General features: G+C 39.6%; 1 protein-coding gene across 1 annotated transcript in view; it reads left to right on the forward strand.

Annotated features, from left to right (window-relative positions):
- Nucleotides 1-12,623, forward strand: part of SLC9A9 (solute carrier family 9 member A9) — a 530,630-nt gene that overhangs the window by 198,294 nt on the left and 319,713 nt on the right. The window lies entirely within an intron of this gene.

Raw genomic sequence — 12,623 nt, forward strand, 5'->3', positions numbered from 1 at the left:
CCGTCCTCCAGTGTTAAACTTAGAGACTACTGAGACATACAAAACTATTTGCCTTTTCAGTCAATGTCCTCAAATTATTGATTTTATTTATTTACTTATTTATTTATTGGTGTTTTAGGGTGATTTTTTAACATGGTTTTCTCCTCAAATCTCTCTTCTGAGTTTTTGTACTTCTAGCAGTCTCCCAACTCTTTCTAATTTGCCATTCGTGATGTTTTACATTATAAGACCAGGTAACTAGATTTCTCTAAACTTCTTAGAATTATTTAGGTGTTAAAAGTGAATCCAAGTAGAATACCATATTGAAAAGGACACAAAACTTAAAGTTAGTCAGATGAAGGTTTAATTTCTCCTCATTTACACTATGCAGACTCGGGGAAGGTACCTAATCTGTCCGAGCACCTGATTTCCTCACCTGTAAAATGGGGGCAATTATCCACACCTCATGTGGTTGTTGTGAAAGTCAGTGATGATAAATTGTTTAGAGTACTGGATACAATACATAAGAACTCAAAAATGATGCCTGCTACATTTGTTTTACTAGTGTTATTGGCTCTGCGTTAGTGTGTTCGGGGCTCCCGGGTGGTCCTACTTAACCAGCTTGGTGGTTTGTGTGTGTTGTGGGGGTGGGGCTGTCCCCTTCAGTTCCACTTGCGTCTTAGATACTATGTGATATTCAAGCCATTTATTCTGGCAGGGCTGGCACAAGACGGACAGCCGAAGCTGGCCTGTGGCCTGGGCCAGACACAGCCACAGGTCAGATGACCAACAGGCAGGGTCCCTGGAGGCCATTCTCAGAGTTGAGGGGATTCTTCCCTCGTTCTCACACCCGTATTGAGGCCAGGTCAGTCACCAGCCTCTGAGCTGGTCATGAAGCGGCCTCTGCGTCCCCAGCCATGCAGGCAACACTCCAGCGCACTCGGGGTCGCCATCCCTGGGCCTCCAGTTCTTCCAGGCATGGTGACACCACTCTGGGGTGAGCCGCTGAGGGCAGCACACCCTGGAGAAGCCTCACCACCTCCTCGGGGTGCACAGGGGACTGGGACACCGCAACACGAGCTTTGGTGACTTCGCGTCTTCGTGAGCAGCCTTGTACAGTTTATGGGGATGTCTTTCCTACCTCCCCGGGGCTGACAGCGACAGACACGCTTTCTGCAGACAAGTTCGCCTCAGCCGTCGTGGTGTGTGGCGTCGTGGTGCAGCACCATGCCAGGACAGCAGGGGCTGGAGACACACCCGCCCGAGGCCGGCTCATCTTCAAGCTAGGGCCATTGCCCCCAACCCACCACCCCTCCCCACAGCCCCACAGGGAGCCTGTCTGCCCTTACTGGGGACCCGGAGCAGTCTGAGGGACCATCTGAGGGCCCCGAACACAACAGTTATCTCCTGTGATCATTTTGATATTTTGATACATGGTCTTAAGCTTTCATAATCTTTTTTTTTAACTTCAAACTTCATGGCTCTTTTGAAAAGCTGAGTCAGATAGTATCTTAGAGAACACCAAGTACCCCACCTGTATTAATTCTTTTCTGTTGCTTATAACAAAATCCACAGAACTGGGTAATTTGTAAGAAAATTACACTTTTGGAGGCTGGGAAGTCCAAAGACCAGGAAACACATCTGGTAAGGGTCTTGGTGGTGGTGACAGTGACCCAGAGGTCATACATGTCAGACAACAGCAGAGCAGAGAGAGACTAATCTCCTCATTCACTCTCCTTTTAAAGGCCTCCAAACCACACCCATGACCACCATTATTAATCCATTCACTCTGGCATGGTCCTACAATCCAATCACCTCTTCAAGGCTCCACCTTTCAATTACTGTATAGGATTTCCCACTCTCAGCAGTCACAGTGAGGGTTAAACTTCCAATACATGAACCTTGGGGGACACAATTCAGCCAGTCCACAGCATTCCACCCCTGACCCCCCAAAGTTCATGCCCTTCTCACATACAAACATTCATTTCATCCCCAAAGTCTTAGCTTGTTTCAATTCAAACATCCAAAGTTCAAAGGCCCATCTATGAAATCAAAACAAGTTATCTACTTCCAAGATACAATGGTGGGACAAGCATAGGGTACATATTACTGTTCAAAAAGGGAGAACTAGGCTAAAAGAAAGGTATAACAGGTCCCAAGCAAGTCTGAAACCCAGCATGGCAGACATCAAATCTTACAGCTGGTGAATAATGTCCCTTGACTTCATGTTCCACATCCTCTGCATGCTTTGGGTCCCCAAGTCCTCAGGCAGCTCCTGTCCTATGGCTTTTCTGGTCTGGGGCCACACTTCAGCTCTCACAGGCTGGCATTGCACGGTGGTAGCTCCACAATTCTGGGGTCTCCATGATGGTCCCTCTCTCATGGCTCCACTAGGCATGGCACTGGTGGGGTTTCTCTGCTGCAACTCTGACCCCATGTTTCTTCTCAGCACTGCTCTAGCAAAGTCTCTATGTGGTGACTCCACCCCTGTGACAGATCTCTTCCTGGGCCCCCGGCTTTTCCATATATCCTTTGAAATTGGGGTGGAGGCTCCCAAGCCTTCAGAGCTCTAGCATTCTGCAAGTCTGCAGACCTATCACCACACAGATACTGCCAAGGCTTCCAGCTTGTGTCTTTCAAAGCTGGGGTCCAGCCGTGCCTGGAGCCAATTTAGCCAAGACTGGAGCAGCAGGGGTGCTGGTGTGGGAAGAAGCATCCCAAGGTTGTCCTGGGCAGAGAGCCCATGGAAGGTACCTCAGGCCTGTTCCCCAAGACCATTTTATCTCTCTAGGCCTTTGGGCCTGAAATGAAAGGGTTGGTCCCAGTGGCTTCTGCAATGCCTTCAGGGCATTTTCCCCTTCTCTTTCTTTTGTACTAATCTTCTTAGCACCATTGCACTTTTCCTCTGAAAATGCTCTCTGCTTCTCTACCACATGGCCAGGCTGCAAATTTTCCAAAACTTTATGCTCTTCTTTACTTTTAAATTCTGGCTTTACATCATGCCTTTTCTGCCATAACTCAGCATAGGCTGTTACAACAGCTTCCTGAATGCTTTGCTGCCAAATACTCTCGGTCAGCTTCTTTAAGTTGAACATTTCGTAAAATTTTGGGCATGAACAGAATGCAGCCACGTTCCTTGCCAGTTCGTAGCAAGGGTGATCTTTGCCCCAGTTTCCAATAAAACCCTTCTCATTTACATCTGAGATCTCCTGAGAACGGCCTTTACTGTCCACATTTCTATCAGCATTCTTCTCACCACCATTTAACCAGTCTCTCCAACATTCCAAACGTTCCCTGGTTTTCTTGTCTTCTAAAGTTTCCCCAGCATCTAGGCTTTTTCAGCTCTGTTCCTTCAGATTCCTCCAGCTCCTCCTCAACGCCCAGTTCCAATGCTGTTTCCACATTTTCAAGTATTTGTAATAAGCAACAACCCACTTCTCTGGTACCAACTTTCCATATTAGTCTGTTTCTGTTGCTTATAAGAAAATACCTGAAAGTGAAATTTGTTGCTTACAGTTTCAGAGAATGAGAAGTCCAAAGTCCAGGGAACACATCTGGTGAGGGTCTTGGTGGTGGCAACAGTGACTCAGCGGTCTCACATGGCAGAAAATGGCAGAGCAGAGAAAGACAACCTCCTCATTCATTCTCCTTTTAAAGCCCTCAAAAGCACGCCCCTGACCACCATTATTAATCCATTTATTAAGGCATGGTCCTACAATCTAATCACCTCTTCAAGGCCCCACCTTTCAATTACCATAATAGGATTTCCCACTCTCAGCAGTTACAGTGGGGATTAAGCTTCCAATACATGAACCTGGGGGGACACAATTAAATCAATTCACAGCACCACCTGACACGTAAAAGTTTCCCATAAATGTGGAATCTGAATTGATAATTCTACTGCCCATGATGGGAGTGAAAAGTTTTTGATGTTCTAACTGTGGTTTATGTCTTTCTCACACTAATGAAGAGACAGAAAACCTTAAATCATCCCAGATCCCTATTGAATACCATGTGAGCAAAGACATGATCCAATTACAGCACATTCAGAGAGCAATTTCTCCTCTTTTTATTAGGCAATCAGTAAGATGTACTCTATTGTCTGTTGGAGGACTATGAATTAAAGTGCCCTGAATCTGAAGACAGCTCTGTACAGTCTATTTTCTCCCAAGCCAGAGATAACCCTGAATATGCTTTGTGGCTCATTAGAAAAGAGAGGCAGAAATGACTGAGAGCCTGATCAAATACAGAGACTGATCAAAGGACTAAATATACAGCTTGCCTAATGATACGTAGCAAGCGTGGGAGGGAGAAGGGAACCACACATTGATACAGTCATACCACAAATGAGTCAAGGGGGAGAGCTAACCAGAAACAGGAGCATGAAGTTGAGCCTAGGAAAATACTAGTCAACCCTCAGAAATGGTATCTTCATCACCTGCTTTGGTGAAGACTGCCAGAGGAAACAAAGGAGGGACCCAGGCTTATTCAGTGACTAGTTGCTGCTATGGAGAAGCAGCAACTGAAAACACAAGCAGAGATGATGTGCAGAACCTACAGGAAGGAAAGTGTAAAATTCGCATAGTGGAGAGAGACACTATGTTCTTGTATAAGAAAGCTCAATATTAAAAATGCAGATTCTCCACAAATTAATTTTTAAATGTAATGCAATTCCCATAAAAATAATATAGCCTTTTTTTTCTAGAATTGCATAAAATATTTAAATTTTATGGGGAAGAATAAATGAGTTACAATAATGTGTAAAGCAATTCTGAAAAAGAAAAGAGTGGAATAATAAAATGATAATAATCATTGCAATGTGGTATCAGGATAGAAACAGGTCAAATGAACAAAACAGGACTCCCAGAAACAAACAGATGTGTACCTGTGTATCTGCACGCACATGGTCACATGCGTAAAAGTAGCATTACAGTGCAGTGAGAAAACAAGGAGCTGAGGGAGGGCCATTTAGCCGCCTATTATAAAAAGACAAAAGGAAAAGAAAGTTATAACTCTTAACATCATACCTTACATGAAAACAAATTCCAGAGGATTTTTTTTTAAATGTGAAAAAATATATATATGTAAAATTACCAGACATACCAGACTTACTACTACTTAGTAAGCACTTAATAAATATTAATGGAAGATTTGGTGGTCATGACAGTACATTGCAAAATTGGAGAAGTTTCGACATATTCTGAAGACTCTGCCAGGGCCTCAAACATATTAAAATTACGAACTGTTTCAAAGTTCTTCATGATTCTGTACTTAATTTTCTTTCCAGTAAGTTAACATCTATAACTGCCAAAAAATTAACCACTCGCTATTTATATTCAGAATTCCTTTTCCACATTTTTCAATTCTAAGTTTTCTTGAAAAGAAAGGAAAAAAAAAAAAAGAGCATACATCAGACCTCCTTGAGTTAGACATTAATCATGTAATTCTAACCATAGCATGGCATCCAGAAGAAAAGGTAATGGATCATGTTAAAAGCAGTTTGTGACAAGAACATGTTTTGTATCTTTTCAGTACTTTCTGGAGTCAAAGAAACAAACTGAGAAGAGAATACAAGTTGTAGTTTACTGGGAGACTATTGCCATCAGCACAGCTGTTTCCAAACTCTTTGTCACATATTTCAGCCCCCACTGTGTTATTTTTTTCTTTATTTCTACATTAGGGAAAAAAAAAAATCCACATTGGTCCAATTTAGCTTTCTTAAAGTGCTTCAGGTTCTAAGGCAGTTCCTTAAGTAAGTTGCTATTGAGGTAATTCCTTTTGTTTATGTTTAGTATTCAAATTGAAATCACAGTAGTCTCCTCTATGTGGCAGGCTGGGACATTTCCATGAGAGGTGTCACAGAATTTGCCCTCTGGGATGTATGAAAATGTAACTTGGTGAAAATCAACTGGGAATTCCCCTACCTGTCATTTCAAATAAGCGCAGACTAGTTACAGGTATTTTGGTCTATCTTGCTATAAATAAAGGGACACTGTGAAATGGAGGTTTGATAAATAGACACAGTTCTGTTGGCAAAACTTGAAATGACCTCAGAGAAGTAATTATTTACCTCTGCTTTCAATCAGGCATTCATGCTGGCCTTCTGGCATCTTAATTCCCAAATGCTTCTTGCAAATGTGTTAGAGCACAAGGGTACCACCCTGAAGATGAGTGTGACTTCCAGCCAGGCCAGCTCTTTCTAATTCACCTAAGGTTATCCCATGAGTGAGGGACTGTCTGAGATGATTGGATTGCATGGAACTGGGTTCTGTGTCACGGACAATATTCCATGTAAGTAGGCTGCACTCATGCAAATTTATGTGAGTGTAGGGTTTGAGACTTAGAAACAGGCTGAAAATGCAAAGTTTAACTGCTAGGCTACAATAGTGGTATCTTTTCCTCTTCAGGCCTGACACTGCCAGTGACAGTCACTACTGTGCATGAGGACAAGGCCAATGCAACTCTCCAGTGACTCACCCCATGTAGGGCAAGCTGGGGTGCTGTCTGGGCTATGTCCAGCACTCACTATCTGTCTTTTAGATGCTTCTTACATTAATTATTGACCCAAAGCTTTAACTTTAAAGTACTCCCTGCTTTAATCTGCAGTTGTTTTGTGTTGACCTATATAACATCATTATCCTTGACCGCTTGACCTTCCATCAAAGATCCACTCTGCAGCAGCCCCCTCTATTTTCAGGCTCTCAAGCCATAGAACACTTCCTAGTCATTTTTCAGAACAGTATCCAATTTAAAACAACTTTGGAAAGCAATTCACTGCAAACAGATTGAACTTCCAATAATTTTGTCCATAAATGACTATTCTATTCTGGGTTTTTTTCCATGTATTAGTGATTTTTGAAGTGTCAGTTACAGAATGCCTAGTTTTTTTCTTTGAGCATCTCTGTCTTTTTTGTTTCTTGCTAACCTTCCACCCCAGAATAATGGGGGGACTAAATGTTCAAAAAAGTTTATTTATTTGAAAAAAAAAATCCTAAATACTCAATGGTTGGTGATTGTGCCTGCCATAAATGTTTGGGAAAGCTTACAACAGATTAAGGGAAAAAATTTGTTAAAAAGATCTTTCCCATCACTATATAATAATTTTATAACTTTTTGTATACAGAGCAGGAGGTAGTGTTTGAGAACAGAGAACAGGCCTAACAGCTAAGTAGACACACTTGACCAAGAATTAACTCAAACATTACAAATTAAAGAAAAAAAAAATACAAAAACCCAAGTCTAAAATATTTTGGTATTTTTCCTTTTTTCCTTTCCACCTAAAATAAAAATAATTTATGTGCTTTAGATGGGAATCACAAATTGTAGACAAGCAAAAAGAAGTACATTAAAACCTCAACATGGTTCAACCTACTCAAAAATAACCACACATCCATGTATAATATTTATATTTCTAGATCTCTTTTTATATACATAATATACACATATATACCTTATTCAGAAATTGTGTTATACCGTACTTAGTGTTTGAGCATATTTAACCAGTCATCTATTTTTGGATATAGTTTTATTATATTGTATGTGCTTGGCAAATTTTTGCTATTACAAACAGATACAGTAATAATTAGTAAAAGCAGAAATTGAAAACATAAGAAAGGAGAAGTAAAAAAATTATTCTGGAAATTGACAAAAATAAAAATAAAGCATTATAAAACAAACTAAATGAATACCCAAATGACCTATTCATGAAAAACAAGCGTTGTTTATCATTTTTTTCAGCGATCCATTCTTCTAAGTTATCTCATTCAACAATATCTTGTAAACTAATTGTTTTTTACTATCAAGTCTCTTTATTGGGTTCTGTTTAAGATCTTTGCTGCAAGTGCCTGGCTCTCACAAGGGCTCAGAGAGTGATTTTCTCTGACACTCAGATGTTCTGCCCGTTTTACATAGTTCAGATCTGTTTCTCGCTCCTTAAGCCTCCAATTCCTTTACCCTCTTTCTGGGTTCCTCCTCCAGCCATTGACTTAGGTTTATTTAAAGGAATACCTGTCATTTCTTACAAATAAACACTTATAGAATCAACCAGACAATAAAACATGTCATTGTTCCTACCTTTATCTTCTTAACCTTTTCTCCAGTTTGAGAGAAATCATCCCTCCTTCTTGTTAGAGTGAATGCCTTTATTTGGATTCCCATTTCTCATGTTCGTTTTTAAGACTGTCTTCATTTTGAGACTGTTTCTAAACTCTTTTCCTCTATTATCTTGAATCTCTTCTTTTGTATCATCTCTTTCATTTCTTCTTTCAGGAATGCCCATATTTTCCCCTTCTTAAATAGTACTCTTACTAGTCCCTACTATCTGCTTCAACTATTAATATATTTTTCTTCTCCCGTTCATCAGCAAAAGGAAGAAACGAGTTGTACAACTCTTCACATCCCTCCCCGCCCCTGTAGACTGGCTTCCATCCCATTGACTCAACTGCACCTGCTTCACCCCTCATTTTCTTCTATTCAAAGCCTTCTCTAAGAACTTGGCCTTGCTTCTTCTCTGAAGCTTCAGAAACTGTTCGACCTCCTCCCTCTGAGGACTGTTCCCACTGTTTATTCCAACACTTCACTAATCTAGGTCTCCCTCTGTCCCTAGACCCCTTGCGTTTTGACTTACTGTATCTCTTACTCCCTATACAGCAGTGAATGAGCCTTAAGAGTCTGTCCTCAGCTCTGTTTCTCTCTTGGCCCTTATTTCCTTCAACTTATCGATTCTCACAGTTTCACATTCACCCTCTTTAGTTCGTCAATGCCCTGTATTTTCATGGGACACATCCTTCAACAGGCTTCTGCAAAGGGAGCATAATGATGAATTGTTCTGATACATTGCATGGTGAACATGGCTTTATTCTCCCCTCATGATTGGAATAATACTTTGGGTATAGAGATCTAGGCTGGAAATCATGTCACCTCAAAAATTTCAAGACATGTTTCATTGTCTAGATTTCAGTGCTGCTTTTAGACATCTAGTGCTGGATGATTTCCATCCCTTCATGTGTGATCTATCTTTTGTCTGTCAAGGAATCATTTAGATTCTTTATCTCTTTTGTTTTGAAATATCACAACAACTATTTCCCATTCATTGTGTTTCTTATTTGGTGGGCTCCTTAATATAGCAACTCATATCCTGCAATCTGGGAAATTTTCTTATATGATTTCCTTGATGATTTCATCTTTTCTTTTCTCTCTTCTATTTTTATGGAACCATTTAATAAGGATGCTGGACCAACTGATATGATCTCTTTTTATCATCTTTTCTCTCCTACTGTTCAATTCTTTGTCTATATCTATCTAAATATCTGTCTATCAATATAAATACTTTATGGGAGATTTCTTCAATCTTATGCCCAATTTTGAAATTTGTATTTCAATCCTTGTATTTTTTTATTTCTAAAAGCTCTTGTTTTCTAAATGTTTCTTTTTCTAGCCTTCTATTCGTATTTAATGAATACAATATCTCCTCCTACCTCTGAGAATAATATAGTTTTGCGAAGATTTTTTTTTTTAGTGTCTTGAATTATGTTTGTTTTCTGCAAATTCCTTTTCTCTCCCTGTCTTTTTGATTTTTTCTGTTTTTCCTCACCTTTCTAGAGAGGCTGGAATGAATATCCATATTCAAAAGTGTGGGGGGAGAGCCTAAGAAGGCACCACAATGGGGCAAGTTCTGAGCCTGTCAACTGGTGAGCCTCACTGTAAGGCAATTGGGAAATCTGACCTTTATCTGGGGGTGCTTCCAAATCTCAGTATCTGTGAACCAGTCTGTTTCCCCAGATAATTCTTCTAATAGGAAGTATAAGTTGAGTAGTAACATTCTGGGAGCCCAGAATGGAAAAGGGTCTGGAGTTCTCAGGGCTTATTCTGTGGACTCCCACTTCACCCACCTCTGTGCAGGGCTGCATTCCTCTCCTCCTCCGCCTCTGCCTGTTGTCACTAGTCCAGAACCTCCTGGGTTTAATTTCTCAAGAGAATAAAGCCTTAGTGGTGGGGTGTGTGATAACGGCTGGCTGCTGGCAGAAATAGACTGGCTATTTCAAACTTGACAAAAATGATGCGGAAGTTCATCTGGAAAAGTAAACATTCAAGAATAGCAAGGAAAATTCTGAACATTCTGAGTAACACTAGAGAGCAACCTTCACCAGATACTGAAATGCACCAGACTTTGGTGCCTGTGAAGGAAAAGGCTGGCAGATTTATGGAAGAGTAGAGTCAGAAAAAAAAATCCAAACAAGTGCAGGTGGGAATTTTGAATATGATAAAAGCGGCTTTTCAAATCTGCAGGGATACACAAAGATATTCATTGCAACCTTGTCTATAGTAGCAAAAAGTTAAAAACAACCTAAATGTCCATCAATATAGAACTGGTTTAATAAATGTAATAACTGCAGATAACATTTGTGACTGTTATAAAGACTGAGATATGTCTATGTGAGCTGATTTGGAAAGATATATAATATATGAATTCATTTAAAAAGCAATTTACTGAATAATATGTATGGTATGAGGGGGTCTTCAAAAAGTTCATAGAAAGATTCATATAATCTTTTAATTCTATTTCTCCATGAGCTTTTCGAAGTACCCTTGTATTACTTCACACTTCTAAAAATATGGTATGTATTTACTAATCTATGCGTGAAATCCCTAAAAGTGTAAGAAATATTAACAGTACTTACCTCTGGAAGTGGGACTTGGGGGCTGGAGAGAGAGGAAAAGTCTTTCACTTTTCACTATATATCTTCGGCACTCTTTGATTTTTTTTTTTTCATTTTTTCTTGATGAGAGTATATATCATGTATAGATAAAATGTTGTTAAAAATTAATAACTACAACATTGCCAGCTTGTTTCCCAAATACTGGATTGCGTAAACAGTCCCTAAACATAATTGAAAAATACCGATTCTAAGCTGGCTGACCCTCTAGCAAAGTGGCCCACAAGCCGAGATTTCATCAAGACTGTCATCTTTCCCCACCTTTGTTTTCACCAACTCCAAGTGCCAATCATCCTGTCTTCTTGCTTGCATTCCTTGGATGTAGTCATGTAAAGTTTTTGGAAAACTCTCTCCAGAATTTTTACGTACTTACCTTGTTGCAACATGAAAGTTTTTCAGATACCTGTTCTCGTAGGTCATTTGCTACAGTTGCAGCTGATACATATGAATCAGCCTGCCCCAAAATAGACTTATCTTCAGCCCTGCTTTAACTCACTAGAGTGGTGAAATGGGTCAGATGAGGGAGTTCCAGAGCACCACCCTCGAAAGAAACAACAAACTATGTTCCATCACGTTTACATCACCTCAGATTTCTTTCATTCTAGAGAAAGAAAACCTGTTAAATAATTCAGTTATGTATAGAAAAACCACATACCTATCACCACCCAGATTTTTTTTTTTTAGAAGAGGGTTGATATTACTTCAGAACTCTTTTCAAAAGAATAAAAATACAGCCACACTTGTAGTCCCATTTCCTTCTTATTCTCTCTCTTCCTCTAACACTCTACTCCACACGGGAAACCGCATCTAACATCAGTGTAGGTTCTTTATGTGCTCTGTCTGCCTCTACCTATAAACAATATATAAAGCATTTCTATATTTTAAAAATCTTACATAAATGATATACTGTACTTCTTTGTTTCAGTTAGATTGTATTCAGTTGCAAGTAACAGAAAAGTTCTTCTATTGTGTATTAAAGAATTAAGATCATTATTTGTCTCACATAAGAAATCTAGGGAAAGGTGGTCCAGTGGTGGTCCACTGGGTCGTTGATGTCACCAGAGACAACAATGATGCCATCTGTCATCCTGCTCCACCATCCTGGTATATGACTTTTTGCTTGCTGCTTGCAAGTTGGCTGCTAAATCTCAGAAGTTCAGATTCCAAACAGTGCGAAGAGGAAAGGCAACAGCCTGAAGGCTTTTCCCTGTTAAATTTTATCTTTTTGTTTGGAAAGGGAAATACATCCAGAGACATCACTACATCTCATTTGCTAGAGCTGATGCACCCCTTGCTGTGATAGAGAGCAAGATGTTGAATATTTTAGCTTTTCAGCACCCTTTGTAGAGAAAGTCACTGGTGGGGGGAAAAGGCTATTAATGACTTCTAGGTAACCAGTCAATATATCTCATCTGATTTTGTGCTTTCAACATAAAAGCTTTTTCTTTTTTCTTTTGTTATTTTTTGTTTGTTCGTTTTCTCCTTTCCTGCTTTTGTTTGCATCAGTTATTGAGTTCTCTATGTCCTTTTGGTTGTGGTTCTGTTACTGTGGAGTGATTCATTCTAGTTTCTTTCATTATTTTAGTCATTATTCTTAAATTTTAGTACACATAATTAACTTAGTACATGGAATTAACAAAGTCTGAAATAAATAAATACCTCTAGCATCATCCTGCATACCATGTAGAAATTAAAATAATTTAATTATTTTCAGCCTTTCCATTGTTCAGGGTATTAATTGTCTAGTATCTTAGTTCTACCTCATTATTAACCATTCACCAATCATTATTTTGCAATTGGTGCTTGTTTTGGTTCATCTACATGTTTAAGAGTTTCTTTGCTTAACATTGCTTTGTGCACCTACTGTTTCCTCTATTCAGTTTTCTTCTTTCTGAAGCTTTTCCTTTAGTGATTCTCTTAGTAAAGACA

Source organism: Cynocephalus volans, chromosome 11 (assembly GCF_027409185.1).
Source record: "Cynocephalus volans isolate mCynVol1 chromosome 11, mCynVol1.pri, whole genome shotgun sequence".
NCBI lineage: Eukaryota > Metazoa > Chordata > Mammalia > Dermoptera > Cynocephalidae > Cynocephalus > Cynocephalus volans.